The sequence below is a fragment of the Stomoxys calcitrans genome, chromosome 2 (assembly GCF_963082655.1).
Source record: "Stomoxys calcitrans chromosome 2, idStoCalc2.1, whole genome shotgun sequence".
NCBI lineage: Eukaryota > Metazoa > Arthropoda > Insecta > Diptera > Muscidae > Stomoxys > Stomoxys calcitrans.
In genome coordinates, this window is record NC_081553.1 from 53049272 (window position 1) to 53068815 (window position 19544).

Genomic DNA, 19544 nt, shown 5'->3' on the forward strand with positions numbered 1-19544 from the left:
GTAAGTCCCCTGCAAGCAGCGGTCAAAGCTTTGGAAAAAAAAGGTTCATTCAAAAATTCATGTGGGTGTCTGTTGTTTGCCCAAGTGTGTGTGTGCGTGTGTGTGCAAATGTTTAAATAGGCTGTTTGGGTGTTGTTATTATTCGTTAACATTACATTCAGCTGACATGTGGTACTACTAAATGAAGATGTTCTTTACTTAACATAGGCTGTTGGGGCTGGTCTTGTGTAGCAAGTAGAGCACTAGAATGAATGTTTGTTGCCACTTGCTGGCTGTTGTTGTTGGTGTTCTTGAATGTAGATTAATGATGATGAGTAACAACAGCAACAACAACAACAGCAGTAGCAGCAGCAGCAAGAGCCACAGCCGAGCCAGCAATAATACCGAGCGCGCAAACATTCAATCCAACCAAACAAGCAGCCAGCCAGCCAGTGAGCCAATGCAAAGCCTAAGCAAACACATGCACACACAATACAGCAGCACACACACACGCACACACTCTTGCCTTTAGCTTTAACATCAATAATAACATCTACATAGAGTGGCTGCACAACGTACAGCAAGAACATCAGAGTGTAACCATAAACGCCTGCCCGACTCTGATAGAACCATAAACCAACGAGAGGGAATTCATTCGTTAGTAGTCTGCCTGGTGTGTGGCCACGTTTAAGAGTAAACTACGGACGCGTTCTCTATTTCAAATCAAAGCTCCCCCCTCACTTAACAACAATAATAAAGCAAGAAGAATAATTTTAAATAATAATAAATAAAATAGTTGTACCCACAACAACAACAACAACAGCAACAAAGTTGAAGAAGAAGAAGAAAAAATAGAAAACAAAAAGCAGGCTTCAAACAAGGCAAATTTCAAGAGTGAATATTAAAAAAAAAAAATTAAATAAAAAAACGGGAAAAATTATTAAGACCGGAAAATTTGAAAATCGGAAAAATTAAGCCTCGAAATCTCTTTGCAATCAAAACGGTTTACAAACTTAAATTTTCGCTATTAACGTTCATATAACGGTTCTGCAATAAACGCGCTTCGCTTGCAACTCCATTTGTTTTCGTTTTGCGGTCCACCATGTCGCTAAGTTGCTTTTGCCGCTTGAATTTGCGGTGTTAGCTCGCTTGCTGGCTGTTTGTGTAAGTGTTCCCCAACACCCCACGCCCCCTCCCACCCAACGTATTCACACTGATTTTCAATGAAAGTGTTGCTTGATGTTGGTGTCCCTCTTCTAACCACTAAGCCTTTGTGATAGGCCCATTATGTGTTATAATATATTCGCGTTCATGTCCATGTCCATGTGTCTGTATTAGTGCGTGTTATTTGGAGGTTCTTCTTCCTCACTCAAGAAACGTGTCTCTCTCTCTCGAAAAACATTTCCGTTATTTTACGGCTTGACTAATTGTTAAATCTAACAAGGATTTGCACTTCTCCCTTTGATCAAGGGGGAGAGTGGGGGAGAATAAGTGTGTGTGTGTGTGCGTGTGTGTAGGTGTACAAGTGTGTTCTACAACTGTTTGAGAGTGTAAAGAAAAAAGGCCTTAGGCAAGTGTCAAACAAATACCAAATGAATAGAACAGTAGCGGATATATATAAAGCCTTCTACAAACATACATACATAAATGCCGATAATGAAGCAAAACATAAGAACCCGTAATGATAACAACGTCCTCGTGCAAATAATGACAACAGCGACAACAACAACAAGAGGGCAAATCTTTGTTTCTCTTGAATACCCACATAAATGAGAAGATCTTAATGAGCTTCGCACTGCCCCCTAAAAAAAAAAAAAAACAAAAAAAATGTGTGTTTGTAAAGAAATGAAAGCAAGTGAGAGTAAAGAAAAAGTGTTTGTGTGCAAACAATATGCTAATAGTGAATATTCAAACCTTAAGATTTATTTATGCTCTCAAAGATGACAGATGTCAATAGCAAACAACAAATTCAAGGTTTATGTGGAAGACAAATATTTCCGGTTCCTTTGAATTTTATAGAAAATAAAAATTAATAAACCAAAAATATATCAAAATAATATCATTTATGCAGCTTAACTCTGAAATTTCTTTTATTCATTGAATAAAAGAAAAAACATTTCAATTTGTTTCCACATATTACTCTCTTTGCACTCATTATGATATTAACGATTAATTCATTAAGCCTTTCATAAAACAAAGTAATAATGCCAAAGTTAAAAGTACATACATATGCAAGTGTTTAATAAATTATTATAATAAGAAAAACGGCTTATTGATATAAACAAACAAGTTTGCATTTGTTGATGGAATTACAATACAATGATTATTTAAAGTTTATACCTGCCTATTATATTATTCATATATATATTTTTTTTTAATCACAACAGATGTTTGCATTTAAATGCTTTTAAAGATTCACTTACCTTTGCTGAGATAAGTGAAATTGACTAGACTTAAAAAAATGCATCACGGTTTGAAATGGCTTATCAACTTAGTAATGGTCTCAGTTCTGTTTTTTTTTTTTTTTTCTTCAATTCATTACAATATGTGAGATAATGAATACTTTGTTTGGTGTTATAGTACATTTCAAATACATTTTCAAGTAAGTTTAAATGATATTAAACCCAAGAGTAACGCTATGTTTTGACGAGTAAAGTCGGACTGTGCCGACTATATAATACCCTACACCTACCCTATTAGTACAATGTGGGACCTATACCCAATTCTGAATCAATTTTGATGGACCTCGGCCAGCAAATATGTTTGAATTATAAAAACTACGGTTGATAAATGACAACATTATGGCAAATTACCCAAAATATGACGAATGTATATATGGGAGCTATATGTAATTCTGAACCGATTTCGAGTAAACTTCTCAGATAATGTGGTAGTTGTTGAGGAAAGCGCTGTGCAAAATTTTGACAAGATTGGTCAATAAATACGCTTGCAGTTGTTCTAGAAGTGAAAATCAGGCGATATACATATATGACAGCTATATCTAAATCTGGGCTGATTTCCATGAAATTTACCAGTAATATTAAGAGTCATAGGAAAGTCCTTTCTACAAAATTTCGACAGAATCGGATAACAACTGATGACTTTTTTTGCAATATTTCTCAAAATTGGACGAACATATATATGAGAGCTATATCTAAATCTGAACCGATTTCGAGCAAACTCATCAGATACTGTAGCAGTCGTCGAGGAAAGGGTTTTGCACTATTTTGGGAAGATTGGTCAATAAATGTACTTGCAGTGGCTCTAGGAGTGAAAATCAGGCGATATATATATGAGAGCTATATATAAATCTGAACCGATTTCCATGAAATTTACCAGTAATGTCGAGAAGCGTAAAAAAATCGTTCCTGCTAAATTTTGAGAGAATCGATTATTAAATGACCATTTTATTGCATCATTACTGCAAGTCGGACGAACATATATATGGCAGCTATATCTAAAGCTGAACCGATTTTTTCCAATTTCAATAGGCTTCGTCTCTAGGCCGAATAACAGGCCTGTAACAAATTTGATGAAGATTGGATGATAATTGCGACCTGTTGTTTGTACACCAATTAACATGGACAGACGGACATAGCTAAATCGAATCAGAAAGTGATTCTGAGTCGATCGGTATCCCTCTCAATGGACCCTTCTCGCTTCCTTTTGGGTGTTACAAACAAATTCACTAAGTTATAAAACCCTGAACTACTGTAGTGGTGTAGGGTATAACAAGTAAAAGCGTGCTAAGTTCGGCCGGGCCGAATCTTATATACCCTCCACCATGAATCGCATTTGTCGAGTTCTTTTCCCGGCATCTCTTCTTAGGCAAAAAAGGATATAAGAAAAGAGTTGCTCTGCTATTAAAACGATATCAAGATATGGTCCGGTTCGGACCACAATTAAACTATTTTTTGGAGACCTGTGTAAAATTTCAGCCAATTCGTATAAGAATTGCGCCCATTGGGGCTCACGAAGTAAAATAGAGAGAACGATTTATATGGAATCTGTATCGGGCTATGGACCGATTCAGACCATAATAAACACGTTTGTTGATGGTCATGAGAGGATCCGTCGTACAAAATTTCAGGCATATCGGATAATATTTGCGACCTCTAGGGGTCAAGAAGTCAAAATCCCAGATCGGTTTATATGGCAGCTATATCAGGTTATGAACCGATTTGAACCATATTTGGCAAAGTTGTTGGATATCATAACAAAATACTAAGCGCCAAAATTCACTTAAATTGGATAAGAATTGCGCCCTCTAGAAACTCAAGAAGTCTAGTCCCCAGATCTATTTATATGACAGCTATATCAGGTTATGGACCGATTTGAACCATACTTGGCACACTTGTTGGATATTATAACGAAATACTTCGCGCAAAAATTCATTCAAATCGGATAATAATTGTGCCCTCTAGAGACTCAAGATGTCAAGACCCAAGATCGGTTTATATGGCAGCTATATCAGGTTATGGACCGACTTAAACCATACTTGGCACAGTTGTTGGGTATCATAACAAAACACGTCGTGCGAAATTCCATTCCATTCGGATAAGAATTGCGCCCTCTAGAGGCTCAAGAAGTCAAGACCCAAGATCGGTTTATATGGCAGCTATATCAGGTTATGGACCGATTTGAACCATACTTGGCACAGTTGTTGGATATCATAGCAAAACACGTCGTGCAAAATTTCATCCCAATCGGATAAGATTTGCGCACTCTAGAGACTCAAGAAGTCAAGACCCAAGATCGGTTTATATGGCAGCTATATCAAAACATGGACCGATATGGCCCATTTACAATACCAACCGACCTACACTAATAAGAAGTATTTGTGCAAAATTTCAAGCGGCTAGCTTTACTCCTTCGGAAGTTTGCGTGATTTCGACAGACAGACGGACGGACGGACGGACGGACGGACGGACGGACAGACGGACGGACAGACGGACGGACATGGCTAGATCGACATAAAATCTCACGATGATCAAGAATATATATATTTTATGGGGTCTCAGACGAATATTTCGAGTAGTTACAAACAGAATGACGAAATTAGTATACCCCCCAATTAATGGTGGATGGTATAAAAATGCCAAATTGAAACATTATTGAATTCCTAACAGCAACATGCTTGTTGAAGAGAATTGGATGAAGGATAATTTAAAGGTTCTACAAACTTAGAAGGCCATACCGGATGAAAGATATATGTGGGAGCAATATCTAAGTTTGAACCGATTTTTATGAAATTTTGCACACGTATTGGTATCCATTTCTGGTGCTAATAGTCTGGGAACCCGCCCCACCACCATATTGTCGTATACGGTAAGCATGTTATCTTAGCGGGTGTGGAGGAATCCAGAAGCGGATTCCAAATTGATGTTCTGCTTCAAAATACCTTTCCTTTGGCCGGGCCTAACTTTGGATACCCACCACCTCGGGTAAATGTATGTAAACCACTTTTCGCCATAATCCAGTGAAAAATGCACAACTTATGCCCCCATAGCATCTTTATCGAAATAAGGTCCATTTTGGAACAAATTCGACATGGACATTGAGAGATCAAATAAGGACATGTCATTGTTCAATTTTGTAGAACAAACTATTGGTCTTTTTGGTATGGATGTTGAAAAGCTTAACATAAGTCACTGTGTCAAATTTCAGCGATATCGGATTATAAATGTGTTTTTTTTATGGGGCTCTATATGGCAGCTATATCCAAATCTGGACCGATCTGAGCCAAATTAAAAAACAAATGTCGAAGGGCCCAACACAACTGTCCCAAATTTCAGCATAATTGGATAATAAATTTGGCTTAAATGGGCCTAAGAATCTAAATCGACGGATCGATCTATATGACAACTATATCCAAATCTCCAAATTGAAGAAGTATATCGAGGGGCCTAACACAACTCACTGTCCCAAATTTCAGGATAATCGGATAATAAATGTGGCTTTTATGGGCTTAATACCCTCAATTGGCGAATCGGTCTATATGGGGGCTATATCAAGATATAGTCCGATATAGCCCATCTTCGAACTTAACCTGATTATGGACAAAAAAAGAATCCAAGCAAAGTTTCAGCTCAATATCTCAATTTTTAAAGAGTCTGGCGTGATTTCAACTGGCAGACGGAAGGACATGTCTAGATCGTCTTAGATTTTTACGCCGATCAAGTATGTATATACATTATAGGGTCGCAAATGGATATCTCGATGTGTAGCAAACGGTCATGATCAACTAATATTACGATTTGGGGACCCTCCACCATAGGATGGGGGTATACTAATTTCGTCATTCTGTTTGTAATTACTCGAAATATTCGTCTGAGACCCCAGAAAGTATATATATTCTTGATCGTCGCGACATTTTATGTCGATCTAGCCATGTCCGTCCGTCTGTCCGTCCGTCCGTCTGTCTGTCGAAAGCAAGCTGACTTCCGAAGGAGTAAAGCTAGCCGCTTGAAGTTTTGCAAAAATACTTCTTATTAGCGTAGGCCGGTTGGTATTGTAAATGGGCTATATCGGTCCATGTTTTGACATAGCTGCCATAAAAACCGATCTTGGGTCTTGAATTCTTCAGCCTCTAGAGGGCGCAATTCTTATCCAATTTGAATGAAATTTTGCACGACGTGTTTTGAATGAATTTTTGCACGAAGTATTTTGTTATGACATTTAACAACTGTGCCAAGTATGGCTAAAATCGGTCCATGACCTGATATAGCTGTCATATAAACCGATCTGGGGTCTTGACTTCTTGAGCTTCTAGAGGGCGCAATTCTTATCCGATTTGAATGAATTTTTGAACGAAGTATTTTGTTATGATATCCAACAACTGTGCCAAGTATGGCTCAAATCGGTCCATGACCTGATATTGGTGTGATATAAACCGATCTGGGGTCTTGACTTCTTGAGCCTCTAGAGGGCGAAATTATCATCCGATTGGAATGAAATTTTGCACGACGTGTTTTGTTATGACATCCAAAAACTGTGCCAAGTATGGTACAAATCGGTCCATAACCTGATATAGCTGTGATATAAACCGATCTGGGGTCTTGACTTCTTGAGCCTCTAGAGGTCGCAAATCTCATCCGATTTGAATGAATTTTTGCACCAAGTAGTTTGTTATGATATCCAACAACTGCGACAAGTATGGTTCAAATCGGTCTATAACTTGATATAGCTGTCATATAAACAGATCTGGGGTCTTAACTTCTTGAGCCTCTAGAGTGCGCAATTCCTATCCGATTTGGCTGAAATTTTGCATGACGTATTTTATTCTTACTTTCAACAACTATGTCAAATAACGTTCAAATCGGTTCATTGCCTGATATAGCTGCCATATAAACCGATCTGGGATCTTGACTTCTTGAGCCTCTAGAGGTCTTCATTATTATCCAATTTGTCTGAAATTTTCTACGACGGATCCTCTCATGACCATCAACATACGTGTTTATTATGGTCTGAATCGGTCTATAGCCCGATACAGCTCCCATAGAAATCCATCTCTCTAGTTTACTTCTTGAGCCCCCAAAGGGCGCAATTCTTATTCGAACATGGCTGACATTTTACACAGGTCTCCAACATATAATTTCATTGTGGTCCAATCCGAACCATATCTTGATATCGCTTCAATAGCAGAGCAAATTTTTTCTTATATCCTTTTTTGCCTAAAAAGAGATGCCGGGTAAAGAACTCGACAAATGCGATCCATGGTGGAGGGTATGAAAGATTCGGCCAAAGCAGAGCAAATTTTTTTCTTATATCCTTTTTGCCTAAGAAGAGATGCCGGGAAAAAACTCGACAATTGCGATCCATGGTGGAGGGTATGAAAGATTCGGCCTGGCCGAACTTAGCACTATTTTACTTGTTAATGTTCGAATATTCGAAGTCTACGCCTAAATACCTTTCATTTGAGTCCCATATGTGCATGATTGTCGAAAATGTTCTATGGGCGGTTTTCGATTTGAGGCAGTTTTGGTCTTGGGCCGGCCCCCTAGGTACTAGGACCCAATTTTTAATATGATATTCGTACTCTTACTTTCATTTGAATTCCATACTGTGTCCACTTTTTATATTAGACCTTGTTTTGAGGTAAGGGAGTTTTAATTTTTTCTACAATTTCTAACTCCATGTTTCGCACCACACCAAAATGTCAAGGAATACTGAGCGAATGTTGCGAATCATCTCTTATTTTTAGTGTGTCAGCTTTCAGTTTGTTACTTGTGGTGTAACGGCAATATATTGGGTTGCCCAAGAAGTAATTGCGGATTTTTTAAAACAAAATTAAATGCATTTTTAATAAAACTTAGAATGAACTTTAATCAAATATACTTTTTTTACACTTTTTTTCTAAAGCAAGCTAAAAGTTACAGTTGATAACTGACAGAAGAAAGAATGCAATTGCAGAGTCACAAGCTGTGAAAAAATTTGTCAACGCCAACTATATGAAAAATCCGCAATTACTTTTTGGGCAACCCAATAAAAAAAAAACTTCATAAAAAAGCAGTCATCAAAAAATAATGCACTTTTCAATGATTGATTGATTGAGTGATGATTGTTGAATGAAGGCAAGTCCATAGCAATGAAAATATGAATGCGTTATAAAAGCGAATGGTACCAATCTCTTGTCTGTCTCTTGTACCATAGTGAAAGCTTTCAAAATTTTTATTGAGAAATCAAATGTTCAATTTCCCCACGAATCTCATTGAGTAACATTAGGCATCTTCTTTCGTGTCAATAATAAATGCCTGAAAAAAGTTTTTTTTTTTCAATTTTATTTGATTTCAAAATGTAAAATGTTCCATTTTGCTGTTGCTTTAATGTTTATTGACTCCCTTTAATAATTGTAAAAATATACCCACAAAAATATGTTTCCCCATTCGTTTTCAATAAATTACATTTAACTCTGCCTATATAACCACACAGTATGCATTTCATTTATGCCTCTTCTCCCCCTCAAAAAAAAATTGGGGTGGGTTGTAAAAATGCTCGTTAATTTATGGCTCAGACAATATTTTTCCGTTCAATAACATTCATCATATTCGTTAGGATTAATTTTTCGGAAATTTTATAACAAAATTTATTATTTTATTATTTTGCCCGCATTATTGTTATTAATAACATGTAACCACAATTTGTTTTGTTGTTTGCATTCAACCCTCCACAACGAGATGATTGCGTGTGTATGAGTATGTGTGTGTGTGTTCGCGTACGAGAGCTTGCGGGCTTATCTGTATCCGATGACTTCATATGGGTGCCAGTGATATAAATATGTTATGTACGGACAAGTGCTAAAGATGCCACTGCCATTGGAGATATGTGCTGTATGTGTCGTTTCTCAATGGACAATATTTCTCACAGTGTCAATGCGGTCAGGGCATTAGAAACAAAAATATTTTCCTATTTATAAATAGTTACATCTGTAAGTGTTATATGAGTAAGAGGGAAGAATTTGGTTGCGTTTATAATAGACATGAGAAAAGAGATATTTCCTTGTTATTAGCCACAACTCACAGTTATGGAAGCAAGTGTGGATTTAAAAAGAAATTGTTTGTTTGCATGGCATAGTATCTTAGAAATGTCGCCAAGATTAGAAGGGGATAAAGATAGCAGAATATTTTTCTGATGTTCTCCGCAGGAATCGAACTCAGGCGTTCAGCGTCATAGACGGATATGATTACCTTTGTGACGAGATGGTTATCATGTATTTTGAAAAAAAAAAAAAAAAAAATTATATATATCTTATATATAAAAATCAATTGTTTGTTTGTTTCTTTGTATGTTTGTGTGTTTCTTATAGACTCAGAAACGGCGGAACCGATTTTCTTGAAATTTTCACAGATGGTACATAATGATCCCGTGGTGAAAATAGGGTACTACATTTTTTGATATCTGAAGGAGGGACGGACCCTCCCCCTTACCCTAATTTTCAGAAACGCCTGATCTCGGAGATGGGTGGTGCGATTTAAGCGAAATTTTGTGTGTTCACATATAGTACCCTAAAAAAAGTTTGGTATCCAAATTTCGGATGGGGTACCTAGGGGGGCCGCCCCACCCTAAAACCTACCAAACATATATTTAGACCAATCACGACAATATGGGACTCAAATGAAAGGTATTTAGAATAAGAAAACGTATCTGATATCAAATTGTCGTACCAAGTGTTAGGGGGACCACCCCAACCCCAAAAACACCCCTAAATCGGACATATTTACCGACCATGGCAATATGGGACTCAAATGAAATGTATTTGCGAGTAGAATACAAATCTCATTTCCAAATGTGGGACCACGTTTCTGGGGGTCCAGCCCTTCCTCATAACACCCCCCAAACTGGACTTATTTACTGACCATGGGAATATGGGGCTTAAATAAAAGGTATTTGAGTGTAGAATTATAATCTGATATCCAAATATGGGACCAAGTATTTGGGGGGCCGCTTCTTCCCAAAAACATCCCCCAAAGGGGACAAATTAACGATCATAACAATATGGGGCTCAAATGAAAGGTCTTTGGAAGTAAAGCACGAATTTCATATTAATATTCGGGAAAAGTGTCTATGGGGCCACCCCACCTCCACAACACCACCCAAATCGGAAGTATATGCTGACTTTTGCAATATGAGGCTCAAATAAGAGGGTTTTTAGAGTGGAACACGAATCCGATATATATTTTCAAGGCCAACTCCCTGAGTGTCCGCCCATCCCCCAAAACACGCCCCAAGCCGGTCATGTTTGCCGACTATGGAAATATGGGGCTCAAATTAAAGGTATTTGGGAGTAGACCACGTATCTGATATCAACATTAGGGGCCAACTGTCGAGGGGACGTCCTACCACCATAACAACCCCCAAATAGGACGTATTTGCTCACCAAGACAATTAGGGTCTAAAAAAGAGTGGAACTAAATATTCATAGTTTTTAGGGCCAATACCCCAAACCGGACATATTTGCCTACTTTTGCAATAAGGAGTTTAAATGAGATTTGAAAACGAATTTGATATCCAATTTTGAGCCGATGGCAATATGGGATTCAAATAAATGATGTATAGATATGTGAGAATAGAGCACGTTGCTGATATATTTTCCGGGCTTAGAATTTGGGGAACCACCCCAATCCCCAAAACATCCCTAAATCAGCCCTATTTACCGACCATGTCAATGTGGGGCTTAAATGAAAGTTATTGGGGGTAGAGCAAAAATTGATACCCATTTTCGGGACCAATTTTCTGGGGGTCTACCTACCCCTTTTCCAAAATGCCCCACAAACAGCAATTTTTTAGTTACCATCGCAAAATGGGGCTCAAATAAAGGTATTTGGGAGTAGAATACGAATTTGATATCCAACTGTAGGACCATGTTTAAAGGGCATCACCTCTTTCCCATAACACCGCCAAAGGGTAAAAATTTGTCGACCATGGCAATATGTGTCTCAAGTGAAAGGTATTTAGGATTAGAAAACGAATTTGATAACCCATTTTGGGGCCATGTGTTTGAAAGACGCCTCATCCTGTAAACTCTTCTTAAGCCAATGGCAATATGGGGTTTTAATAAATGATATTTGAGAGAAGAACACGATGCTGATTTTTTTTCAGGGCCAATTATCTGGGGGACCACCTCTCCCCCGAAAACACCACTAAATCAGACATCATGAGAATATCGGGCTGAAATTAAATATTTTAAGAATGGACTACACCTTACATCCAAACTTAAATTCGTAGACCAATAAAGATCATATGGCATTCAGATAAAGGCACTTATATTGTTAAACTGTAAGGGACACTTTTGTTTCATATAAAGTAAAAGAAGGCGCAGCTGAGCGGGCCCCGGTCAGCTAGTATACATTGCCAGAATTTATAATGGTATGGTAGGTGTAGCGTATTATATAGTCGGCTCTGCCCTACTTTTGCCTTTCCTTACTGGTTTTCTTCCACCTTGTTACCAAAAAATCATTCTCATAACATTTAAGCGAAACAAATAAAAAAATCATTCCTTCCCTCATATGAGATATCAATTTTTATTATCTTAGTACGAGAATAAAAGCCAAAAAAAAAAAATCCCAATTCTTACGAAAATCAATAAAATTTTATTTTCTAATTTACCCAAAATAAAAAATCTTAAAGTCTTTTTTAATATTTATAATAAATCATAAATATTCCAACAAAATAGCCACTTAAAATAACTTCACGTCTCGATGGCTTTGGAGGCATTAAACAATAATAGCGCCCATAAAAGGTTTGCTCGATGTTGGGGTAGTCCGAAGCGACCAATTATTGTACACCGTGTATGAATGTGAAGTGTGTGCGTCTGTTGCGGCACAGTTCTATCATGACTAAGAGTAGCTCAGTCAAAATTAATTGCATTCAATTGTTTATTTTCCACTCGATCGCGCTATTTGCTGATTTAAACAAATTTATAGACAAATTTATCCAATTTATGGACATACGTTCAAACATTTACGAGTATGCGCGTGCTATGGCACTTCGTGTTGAATTACTTTCACATTCATAGATGCTATGATGATATAAACATTTTTAGTTTTTTTTCTTCTTTCATTCAGAGCTCTTTTGTAGCGAAATGTTTGTGGTGTTTATGGTTGCGCTAGCAGTCTGCCTGTCCGTCCGTCCGTCTGTCTGCCTGTCGGTGTGGTTCTATTAAGTAATTATCAGGTGTTTATTCAAGCTTTACAACAGTAGTTCTGTTTGTTGTTTGTTTTTCATTTTGTTTTGCTTCATTTTTTCGTAACAAAGCAAGTGCTTAGGTTGTGGCTGAGTTTGCAAAGCCTGCAAATATAAAACAAGTAAAAGCGTGCTAAGTTCGGCCGGGCCGAATCTTATATACCCTCCACCATGGATCGCATTTGTCGAGTTCTTTTCCCGGCATCTCTTCTTAGGCAAAAAAGGATATAAGAAAAGAGTTGCTCTGCTATTAAAACGATATCAAGATATGGTCCGGTTCGGACCACAATTAAATTATATGTTGGAGACCTGTGTAAAATGTCAGCAAATTCGAATAAGAATTGCGCCCATTGGGGCTCACGAAGTAAAATAGAGAGAAAGATTTATATGGGATCTGTATCGGGCTACAGATCGATTCAGGCCATAATGAACACGTTTGTTGATCGTCACGAGAGGATCCGTCGTACAGAATTTCAGGCATATCGAATAATAATTGCGACCTCTAGGGGTCAAGAAGTCAAGATCCCAGATCGGTTTATATGGCAGCTATATCAGGTTATGAACCGATTTGAACCTTATTTGACACAGTTGTTGAAAGTAAAAATAAAATACGTCATGAAAAATTTCTGCCAAATCGGATAGGAATTGCGCCCTCTAGAAGCTCAAGAAGTCAAATCCCCAGATATGTTTATATGACAGCTATATCAGGTTATGGACCGATTTCAACCATACTTGGCAGAGTTGTTGGATATCATAACGAAATACTTCGTGCAAAAACTCATTCAAATCGGATAAGAATTGTGCCCTCTAGAGGCTCCAGAAGTCAAGACCCAAGATCGGTTTATATGACAGCTATATCAAAACATGGACCGATTTGAACCATACTTGGCACAGTTGTTGGGTATCATAACAAAACAAGTCGTGCAAAATTTCATTCCAATCGGATAAGAATTGCGCCCTCTAGAGGCTCAAGAAGTCAAAACCCAAGATCGGATTATATGGCAGCTATATCAGGTTATGAACCGATTTGAACCATACTTGGCACACTTGTTGGATATCATAACAAAACACGTCGTGCAAAATTTCTTTCCAATCGGATAAGAATTGCGCACTATAGAGGCTCAAGAAGTCAAGACCCAAGATCGGTTTATATGGCAGCTATATCAGGTTATGAACCGATTTGAACTATACTTAGCACAGTTGTTGGATATCATAGCAAAACACGTCGTGCAAAATTTCATTCCAATCGGATAAGAATTGCGCACTCTAGAGGCTCAAGAAGTCAAGACCCAAGATCGGTTTATATGGTAGCTATATCAAAACATGGACCGATATGGCCCATTTACAATACCAACCGAGCTACACTAATAAGAAGTATTTGTGCAATATTTCAAGCGGCTAGCTTTACTCCTTCGGAAGTTAGGGTGCTTTCGACAGACAGACGGACGGACGGACGGACGGACGGACAGACGGACGGACATGGCTAGATCGACATAAAATTTCACGACGATCAAGAATATATATACTTTATGGGGTCTCAGACGAATATTTCGAGTAGTTACAAACAGAATGACGATATTAGTATACCCCCCATCTTATGGTGGAGGGTATAAAAAATGTATCTCATCACCATTCCTCATGACTTTGGTAACTATTTTGCTAAACTTTTAAACTGAGATGTCAATAAATTTGGACAATTCACTTTAAATTAGCACTTTGCAAGATATTAGAAAAAATTATGTCAAAAATTGATTTATGGTGTTTTTTGCCTTCTTTGTAAAATGTTGATTAATTAAACTGTGATTATCGCCTAACCAGTGCTGGCGACGTTTGAGAGCTTTTCAGTCACGCATAAAATAGTTCTACAAGAGTTGTCGCTTAGCGACAAGCCATTTGGACTTGTCCGTAAGATAACATAGTAAAAAGTAATCAACACGCATTAATATCGGTAGGGCAGACATTTTTATATGCAACACAAAGATATATTTCTTAAACTACAGTAACAACATGTTTGTCTTATGTTTGAAGTGTAGTTAAACTCAGCAGATGGAAAGACTTTTCAACTTTGAAAGGAAATATTTCCCTGGGTGTATTTATCATTCCGTTTGTAACACTTCGAAATATTGATCTGCCATAAAGTAATCACTTTCTTGATCGTCTTGACATTCTAAGTCGATCCGTCTATGTCTGTCCCTCCAGTCCATGTCCGTCCCTCCATCCATCCGTCTGTGGAAATCACGGTAGAGGTCGAATGTAATAAGATATTCGTTTGAAATTTTGCACAGAGATTTTTTATCAATGAAGCTCATTAGGGACCGCAAATGGGTCATGCCTGTTCAGATTTGATATAGCCCACATATAAACAGAATCCCAGCTTTGATTTCTTGAGCCCCAACAGCCCTAAATTTTCGTCCGAATTGGCTGAGATCCAATTCGGACCTTGCGCATTATGATCCAAATTGGTCAACAAACTGATATAGTCCCCATATAAATCGATCACCAGTTTTGATGGAGCCTTTATCATAACATCTTATATATAACAACTAAAAAGACGTTAAATTCGGCCGGGCCGAACTTTGGATACCTTTCATCAAAATCCGGTGAAAATTGCATACCTTATGTCTCATAACAGTTATATTGAAATATGATCCGATTTGGACCAAATACTAATAAGTACAAGTCAATGTTTCATTGTGTATAACAAAAAATTAGTCTTTTTAGTAGCTTTACCTAAAAATAATCCGATCTGAACCATATATTGGGTTGCCCAAAAAGTAATTGCGAATTTTTCATATAGTCGGCGTTGACAAATTTTTTCACAGCTTGTGACCCTGTAATTGCATTCTTTCTTCTGTCAGTTATCAACTGTTACTTTTAGCTTGCTTTAGAAAAAAGTGTAAAAAAAGTATATTTGAATAAAGTTCATTCTAAGTTCTATTAAAAATGCATTTGCTTTCTTTTAAAAAATCCGCAATTACTTTTTGGGCAACCCAATATAACATGGATGTCGAAAAACCTAACATAAGTCAATGAGTCAAATTTCAGTTATATCGGATTATAAATGCGCCTTTTATGGGGCCAAGACTTTAAATCGAGATATCGGTGCATATGGCAGCTATATATAAATCTTGATCGATCTAGACCAAATTGCCGAAGTATGTGAAGGGGCTTAGCTTAACTCTCTGTCCTAAATTTCGGCGCCATTGGACAATAAATGCGCCTTTTAAGAAACCAAAACGTAAAACCGAAAGATCGGTCTATATGGCAGTTATATCCAAATCTGAGTGAAATTAAAGAAGGAAGTTGAAGGGCCCAACACAACTCACTGTCGCAAGTTTCAGCAAAATTGGGATAATAAATGTGGCTTTTATGAGTTTAAGACCCTAAATCGCAGGATCGGTCTATATGGCATCTGTATCCAAATGTGGACCGATCTGTGCCATAATGCAGAAGAATGTCAATGGCTTAACCTAACTCACTGTCCCAAATTTCAGCAAAATCGGATAATAAATGTGGTTTTTATGGGCATACGATCCTAAATCGGAGGATCGGTATATATGGCAGCTATATCCAAATCTGAACCGACCTGAGCCAAATTGACGCAGGATGTCGAAAGGCCTAACACAACTCGCTGTACCAAATTTCAGCAAAATCGGATAATAAATGTGGCTTTTATGGGCCTAAGACCCTAAATCGGAGGATCGGTTTAAATGCAGCTATATCCAAATCTGAACCGATCTGATCCAAATTGACGAAGGATGTCAAGGGGCCAAACGCATCTTACTGTCCCAAATTTCAGCAAAATCGGATAATAAATGTGGCTTTTATGGGCCAAAAACCTAAAACCGAGAGATCGGTCTATATGGCAGCTATATCCTAATCTAAACCGATCAGAGCCAAATTGACGAAGAATGTCGAATGACCTAACACAACTCATTGTCCTCAATTTCAGCAAAATAGGATAATAAATGCGGCTTATATGGACCTAATACCCTAAATCGGAGGATCGCTCTATATGACAGCTATATCCAAATGTGGACCGCTCTGAGCCAAATTGACGCAGGATGTCGAAGTGCCTAACACAACTCGCTGTCCCAAATTTCAGCAAAATCGGATAATAAATGTGCCTTTTATGAGCGTAAGACCCTAAATTGGAGGATCGGTCTATATGGCACCTATAACCAAATGTGGACCGATCTTGGCCAAATAAACGAAGGAAATCGAAGGGCTCAACACATGTCACTGTCCCAAATTTCAGCTAAATCGGATAATAAATGTGTCTTTTGTGGGCTTAATACCCTTAATCGGCCAATCGGTCTATATGGGGGCTATATCAAGATATAGTCCGATATAGCCCATCTTCGAACTTAACCACTGCTAATGGACAAAAAAAAAAATCTGTGCAAAGTTTCAGCTCATTCTCCCTATTTTTGAAGACTACAGCGTGATTTCAACAGACAGACGGACGGACATATCTAGATCTTCTTAGATTTTTACGCTGATCAAGAATATATATTCTTTTATAGGATCGGAAATGGATATTTCGATGTGTTGCAAACGGAATGACAAAATGAATATACCCCCATCCTTCGGTGGTGGGTATAAAAATCAATTTGTGTTTGTTTGTCGGGTTTTTTGTGTGTTCCTTATATACTCAAAAACGTCTGCACCCATTTTGAAGAAATTTTCACTGATAGGGTACTACATTTTTGATATCTGAAGGGGGGCGGACCCTCCCCCTTACCCTAATTTTCAGAAACGCCAGATCTCGGTGATGGGTAGTGCGATTTTAGCGAAATTTTGTATGCTCCCTTATAGTAACCTAAAAAAAAAATTGGGCATTCAAATGTCGGATGGGGGCCTTGGGGGCCGTCCCATTCCCAAACCTTCCATAATATATATTTAGACCAATCACACCAATGTGGGACTCAAATGAAAGGTATTTAGTATAAGAAAACGTATCTGATATCCAATTGTCGGACCAAGTGTTAAGGGGACCATCCCAACCCCCAAAAACACCACTAAATCGGACATGATGACAATATGGGGTTGAAAAAAAAAACTTTTAATAGTGGGTCTAACACCCAAGCGTTAATGACTCTAAACACTTCAAGCGAATTCATAGACCAATAGCGATCATATGGAATTCAGATAAAGGCCTTTAAATTTTAATTCTGTTAGTCAAGCGATATATTTACAATATACTATTTTCATAGCATGGTATTTTACTAAAAACTCTTTAATAAGAATTGCGCCCTCTAGAGGCTGAAGATCCAAGATCGGTTTATATGACAGCTATATCAGGTTATGGAGCGATTTGAACCATACTTGGCACAGTTGTTGAAAGTCATAATAAAACACCTCATGCCAAATTTCGCCAAATCGGATAAGAATTGTGCCCTCTAGCGGCTCAAGAAGTCAAGATCCCAGATCGGTTTATATGGTAGCTATATCCAACCATGGACCGATATGGCCAATTTACAATCCCAACCGACCTACACTAATAAGAAGTATTTGTGCAAAATTTCAAGCGGCTAGCTTTACTCCTTCGAAGGTTAGCGTGCTTTCGACAGACAGACGGACGGACGGACAGACGGCCGGACATGGTTAGATCGACATAAAATGTCACGACGATTAAGACTATATATACTTTATGGGGTCTCAGACGAATATTTCGTATAGTTTCAAACAGAATAACGAAATTAGTATACCCCCATCCCATCGTGAAGGTTATACAAACTCCATACGACAGGGCGTTCAGATATCGTTTAGAATTTTTTCAAAACTGTTGGAAAAAAAGTTCATTGATATAACTCAACTCAACTCTTTCCCTCTCCCTCTCTTATACTGGCATTACTTTTACTCAGCGAAATAGCAAGAAGTTTACTAATAGAAGCTTTTGTTTACATTATTTACTTTTAGAAAATATTGTAAAAATTATGGTTGCCCAAAAAGTAATTGCGGATTTTTTAAAAGAAAGTAAATGCATTTTTAATACAACTTAGAATGAACTTTAATCAAATATACTTTTTTTACACTTTTTTTCTAAAGCAAACTAAAAGTAACAGCTGATAACTGACAGAAGAAAGAATGCAATGACAGAGTCACAAGCTGTGAAAAAATTTGTCAACGCCGACTATATGAAAAATCCGCAATTACTTTTTGGGCAACCCAATACAATAAATTTAGAAACGAAACACAAAATTTTCGAGTAATTTCATGCAGGCTACATATAACGTCTACACTGGCTTGAAACAACTTTCCGCTATTAAAGACTCTTCTTTCCAACAAGAACCTGTAAGCCGCTATGAAAACACCATATCGGCATTTGACGTGAGAAAATTACAAAAAAAAAAAAATAATTTATAGCTGTATGACAAATCCAACGCAGCACTTTTGATGTTTTGTTTTTTTTTTTTACCTAAGCAGAACATTGCTTACATTAAAATTTCTATTAGCTTGTATTTTCGATATTTAGACCCTACACCACTACTGTCATACAGGGTATTATAACTTAGTGCATTTGATTGTAACACCCAGAAGGAAGATAGATAGAACCATTGATAAATATACCGGCCGACTCAGAATCACCTTCTAATTCGATTTAGCCATGTTCGTCTGTATGTCCGTCTGTCTGTCCGTCTGCTGCCCGTCTGTCTGTCCGTCTGTCTGTCCGTCTGTCTGTCCGTCTCTCTGTCCATCTGCTGCCCGTCTGTCTGTCTGTCTGTCCGTCTGTCTATCCGTCTGTCCGTTTGTCTGTATGTCCGTCTGTCTGTCCATCTGTCTGTCCGTCTGTCTGTCCGTCTGTCTGTCCGTCTGTCTGTCCGTCTGTCTGTCCGTCTGTCTGTCCGTCTGTCTGTCCGTCTGTCTGTCTGTCCGTCTGT

General features: G+C 37.9%; 1 protein-coding gene across 1 annotated transcript in view; it reads left to right on the forward strand.

The window, feature by feature from the left end:
• The first annotated feature begins 627 nt into the window (after positions 1-627).
• The window catches only part of LOC106090330 (octopamine receptor beta-2R), a 578458-nt gene continuing 559541 nt past the window's right edge, over positions 628-19544 (forward strand). The window contains exon 1 of the mRNA XM_059363600.1: positions 628-1143. The gene's annotated coding sequence lies outside the window, so the exon portion shown is untranslated. The remainder of the gene's footprint in view (positions 1144-19544) is intronic.